Source organism: Rhinoderma darwinii, chromosome 6, assembly GCF_050947455.1.
Source record: "Rhinoderma darwinii isolate aRhiDar2 chromosome 6, aRhiDar2.hap1, whole genome shotgun sequence".
NCBI lineage: Eukaryota > Metazoa > Chordata > Amphibia > Anura > Rhinodermatidae > Rhinoderma > Rhinoderma darwinii.
The window spans coordinates 33,980,160-33,986,547 of record NC_134692.1 but is presented as its reverse complement, the minus strand read 5'-3'; positions in this window follow the sequence as shown (position 1 = coordinate 33,986,547).

The following is a 6,388-nucleotide window of genomic DNA, read 5'->3' as shown; positions in this document are numbered from 1 at the left end:
GATGTCTGGTTAATTTGATCTGCAATGTGTTGACCAGGTGCTACTAGCAATTCTGTCAAATTCGCTGGTATATAAGGACTGGCCAAAGGATTACCTACGAGATATAAAAAGCCATATTGAGAAGCTGAAATGTAAAATATTAAACTTGCAAGGTCTCATATCTGGAAGAACCTTCCTAACGCTGCCCACAAGTCCTGAGGGTGACAACGCTAGCATGTAAGGGTCTGGTATTTTCTAATGTATTTCCAATAGTTTTGTTTAAGGCCCTTTTACACAGGCCAATGATCGGGCAAACGAGCGTTCATATAAACACTTGTTCCCAAACATTGCCCTGTGTAAACAGGGCAACGATCATGTGGATGAATTGTTGTAACAACTTTTAGCCTCTTGGTCCATTATCCATGCCATAGGTTAATGGGCTGGTCAGTCTGAACTAAATTATGCTTTATCAATATTTAATGAAAAGTTATGTTAATCTGTGCTAAGGACAACTGTTTCTCTTGGAGGCGACTATTATTGTACCACCCAGTGGCGTACATTTAAGAGAGAGCCTCATCGCAAACATCATTATAGTGCCAGAGTTTACCACACAGGACAGAAGGACCTGGTGTTTGATACCCCATCCAAGCCCTTTCCATGACCCTTTTCCCAAATATTCTCCCTCCTGTTGAAAACAATAGTTACTCTGGAGAGGAAAGTCCTAAGTAGTTTCCACCACCCAGTAGCAAAGAGGATGGGACCAACCAGTGCTGGACCACCTCTATCTAAATACCCTATAGTATCCACATGGGCTACCTCTATGCTACATACTCCCTTAGTACTACCTAAACCAGGTAAGGATATTAAATTGATCTGTATATATACAGTATATATGCCTAGTCATGAGTGCCTATTCCCCCACACCTTCACCACTCAAATATGATATGTATATACCCACTCCATTAAGGAGTTGTCTCATAAAGACAAACCCTGTTGATATGCTCTATTAGGGCAATGTGGACGTCCTAGGAGTTTTCGTCCTCAATGAGCCAGGATGGAGATACCTGGCAGACCTGCCCCATCTGTCTATCACTCAGCCGCCATGTAATGGTACTTTTACTTTGCAGCGGGCCACTGTAGGGGAAATGTCTATGCAGACGCCGCTTTTCCCGGTGATGAAAGCTGATCACCGGGGCTTACAGAAGCTGAGCCTGTTGTCTTCATGAAACTTTAGATTTTTCAACTTAATCTTTACTGCAAAAATTATTAAACTTTTGTGAATACAAAATGAGCAATCACCATATACATAGTTATAAGACTATTACATTTCTACAGCGTTGGTCGCAGTGAGAGGATTTCCCTGCACTACATAGAAACTATGATAATCCAGTGGACCCACCAAATAACTGATATACTCAACAGAGACTCCGCTCAGAAAATTTTACAGGGTGATTATCCTGGTCCTTCTGCTGAGCTGGAATTTTGGACAATGCGGAAAGAAAATTTGCTCAGTGTTCATTGTCAGGTAAAATCTAAGATTATGAACGTGATGTGTAGTGATACAGTGCCACCTTATAGTCTAGTACCAAAATCCTAAGGTATAACTTATCTTAATTTGCTGTGCAGTTAAATACAGTCCATTTCATATATATTAATTGATAACAGTGAACAATAGTGTCTGGTCTCTAGTGGCCCAATGGGAAAAACAAGTGTTGGATATATCATGGTCCAGTGAGTATACCATGTCTGATCACGAGTGACATACTTAGAAATCAACTAGGTAATTATATATATATATATATATATATGTATATATATATATATATATATATATATATATATATGTATGTATATATATATATATATTTATAAATATATACAGGGTGGGCCATTTATATGGATACACCTAAATAAAATTGGAATGGTCGGTGATATTAACTTCCTGTTTGTGGCACAATAGTATATGGAAGGGGGGAAACTTTTCAAGCTGGGTGTTGACCGTGGCGGCCATTTTGTATCCAACTTTTAGTTTTTTCAATGGGATGAGGGTCATGTGACACATCAAACTTATCGAGAATTTCACAAGAAAAACAATGGTGTGCTTGGTTTTAACGTTACTTTATTCTTTCATTAGTTATTTACAAGTTTCTGACCACTTATAAAATGTGTTCAAAGTGCTGCCCATTGTGTTGGATTGTCAATGCAACCCTCTTCTCCCACTCTTCACACACTGATAGCAACACCGCAGAAGAAGAAATGCCTCCCGATCTGACCCCCTTAGACTTTTATCTTTGGGGTCATCTGAAGGCAATTGTCTATGCTGTGAAGATACGAGATGTGCAGCAACTGAAACTACGGATACTGGAAGCCTGTGCTAGCATTTCTTCTGCGGTGTTGCTATCATTGTGTGAAGAGTGGGAGAAGAGGGTTGCATTGACAATCCAGCACAATTGGCAGCACTTTGAACACATTTTATAAGTGGTCAGAAACTTGTAAATAACTCATGAAAGAATAAAGTAACGTTAAAACCAAGCACACCATTGTTTTTCTTGTGAAATTCTCGATACGTCTGATGTGTCACATGACCCTCTTCCCATTGAAAAAACTAAAGTTGGATACAAAATGGCCAACTTCAAAATGGCCGCCATGGTCAACACCCAGCTTGAAAAGTTTTCCCCCTCCCATATACTAATGTGCCACAAACAGGAAGTTAATATCACTAACCATTCCCATTTTATTTAGGTGTATCCATATAAATGGCCCACCCTGTATATATATATATATATATATATATATATATATATATATATATATGCTGGAAGAGATTTTCTTTCACTCCTTATACAGTAAGTGATTTATGTAATTATCATGTACTTTATTTAGGTAATAATTGACAAGCTAGTATTCAGTGGAAGAGAGTGGAGCATTAGGTGGGGTAGATCTATCTAAGGCCTTATTCACACGAGCGCGTCCGATTTGCATCCACAAAAACGGACCGTTTTTTTATGCTTATGAATGTCCGTGTTGCGTCCCTGTGGTTTCCGAGTGTCATCCATTTTTCTCTTCCGTTTTCTCCTCTGCAAGCACTTCCTGGTTTCTCTTTTCTTTTTTTCTGTATTTCTTTAGCAACTGATCAGCGTAAAACTGACAGCACATGGATGTCATCTGTGTGCTGTCCAATTTTTATTTTTTTTATGCACTTATAGACTTTAACGGGCCACAAAAACGGTCCAGAATAGGACATGCTGTGAGTTTCTTGCAATGGACACACATTTAAAAAAAAAATGAATGTGTAAATAGAACCATTGAATTGCATGGGTCAGTGTGCTGTCTGTTGTGTGAAGGGGAGAATCAGGGGAGGGAAATCTGATTGGTTTAGGGTGTGGTTTTTTTACATTGATTTTGACACGCTTTTCCGTATAAGAATCCGCATAAAAAAACACCCCAAATCTGCCTCTCGTTGATTTCATTAAGAATCAGAGGTTTTTTATTTTCAGGACAGATTTTTTTCTGCTCGCTGATAAAAAAATACATAAAAAAAAATCATCCAGCTCTATCTTGGGGCAGATTCTATTCTTGAACCTTCATGGAAACCAATTGGAGGCAGAAAAAAATTGCGCCGTATGGCTCGATGCAGTTTTTGACGCTTTTTTTTGTCATAAAAATGCAGATTTTACAGATGACTAAGGTTTCCAACCAAAAAAAAACCCCTAAAAAATCTGCCTCAAATACTGCCTATAGAACCGCTTCAAAAACTGCCAAAAAATGCATCAAAAACGCATTTTAAAAACCGCTTCCGAAAGCCTTTAGGAATTTTTAGGCAGATTTTTTTCTACTTGACAAAAAAACGTTGTGTTAACATACCCTTAGGTGCACACAGCATAAGGAGTAATTGTGCCTTTCTATTTGTAGTGATGGGTTCACTTTAATTTTCTAACCATTTTTTTCACACTGGATCAGATTTTGAGATTTACCATGCAATATAAACCAATGTACATATTTCTGTATCATCTGTAGCTGCAGACTACGGAATTTCAAAAAGTGATTGATAAACTGAAAAAAATGAGAAGCAGCTATTACATTGGTTTCATGGGACTGATTTCTAATGTGGATGAAGGTAGGCAAAATTCACTTGTATGTACTACTTATGATAGAAATTATTATTTATATTCAGCTATTTGACATATTCTGTTGGCTTGTACATCTTGATGTCTGGCTCCTGAATTGTACATTGTATTATGTGGGAAATTTTAGCTGTTTATTCTCAATGATTAATGTACTATAGCCGGCTTTATGTGGTATTGCCATTAATAAAATATATAACCTTATGTTAATGGAAGAAAGTCTTATTTTAAAAGGGCTAGGGCTTGCTAGGACGATTCTGATATGACACATTATTTTTACATTCTTTGTTACAATGAACCTGGGGTGGCCATATTGAAAGCACAAACTTCTTTCTTGTATTGTCTGAATAGACAGTGCAGCACAGTGTGTTTGCTTTGTGGCAACTGCAATGACTGAGAGTTAATGGACAAAGACATGTCAATAGACTAATACAGTCTCCAGGAAGTGATGGAATACATACCTCTCCCCCAGAGAACAAGGATTAGAAGGGGAGAGGAAAACATGTTGTTATCCTATTGGCCTCAATGGTATAATAGATATATGATCTGTCAATAACTCACTGCTCTCTAATAATATTGAGATGACTCTGCTGATACTGTACCAGTCTATGTTGCAAAGTTAAAAAGGGAGCTGAAGAAAAGAAGAAATATCATCCTATAGTATGTATATTGTGTGCTCCCATGCCTAATGTGAAAACTAGACTATGGGTGGTTTCACACACAGCACTTGTGGTGTTTTTACTGATGTTTTGTCCTGTGTTTTTCTTGGGGGGGGGGCAAAAACTCTGCAGTTGTTAATATGTTAGTTGAAAGTCCAAAGTGAAACATAAAACGCACTACAAACAATATGTTTTTTGGGTCAATGTTTTTTTTCCCCAAACATACAGTATGCTCTAGCTATGGAGTTTTTCCCATAGGCTTCTCTGTAAAAATGTCACAAAAATGCATGTTAGAATTTAATGAATATAAAAAAAACGCTACCAAAAATGCTTGTAAAAAAACGCCATGAAAAACATGTATAATTCATGCCATTTTTTTAAATGTAAAAAAACTCCAGAAAAGAAGGTCTATTTCAAATTTTTATTTTGTATGGCTATTTACATTAAAAAAATACACTACAATGATTTTTAAAATATGTTTATAATAAAACCCTTATTTAAATAATATGGAATTTTCTGGTCATTTAGTCCCTTTAATCACGTAATCCGCTCTCATGTGATAATGCAATAATTTTTTTTCTAGCCATCAGCTAAATCACAAATTTTCAACCACTACTGATGATGTGCCATACCAGACAAGCATCAGTTCAATTGGCCCTAGTATGTATAAAAGATAGGGAAATTAGATTACGAGCCCCTTTGTGAACAAGAACAGATGTGGATGGTGACAATCTCTGCGGAATATGTTGGTGCTATTTAAGCAATGATAAATTATAAAAATATGTGGGCTATAATAACAGTACCAAACAATCTCCATATTAGCTGGCATGGTATTGGAGGTCATGCTTATTAATATAAGGGACGGTGTAAAGACTGCAAGATTTCAGGATTTTTTTTTATTTTTTTTTTAATTGACATTTTGTAAAAATAAATATGTTTAATATAAAATATGATTTAAACAATGTTGTTTTTTTCATAATACTATACTCCCTTTAACTAGCTAAAATATTATGATTTTAAAGAATGTGATATATCATTGATATGATGTCACTTTCCTTCAGCCCTTTCTGAAGCTCAAGAAATTGAATTGTTTCTACGACCTTTAAAATTTTACATTGCACATATGGAGGAATCCAACTTCCCAGACATAGAAGACTTTTTCAGGCCTCTTTTTCATACAATTTTTCTTATATGGACCAATTCTCACCACTACTGTAGCCCTCAGCGCATTATTGTTCTCTTGCAAGAGTTCTGCAATCTACTCATTGATCGGGTAAGAACCAAATCCACAGAGATAAAGTAAAAGTCTAATTGCCTATTATATATCAAATTTTCCTTCCGAATAGACAAGTGAAAGATTTAATCATCAAGCTTTTTACTGTTCTGCAGTTATCCAAATAATTTCTTAACTGCTGTTATAGACATTTATTGGGCCGCGGTGGACCCGCCCCTTCTGGTAGTCCACGCACCATTTATCCTAAAATGGCAAGTGTGGCGTAAAATTACCAAAAAGTCATTGGAGTTTTTGCGACTTTTGTACGACACAAAACTGTCATAGAAATGTTGATAAATTCCCCCGTTGTATTCACAGTATTTACAGCAGGTAATATAGAATTTACATACAAC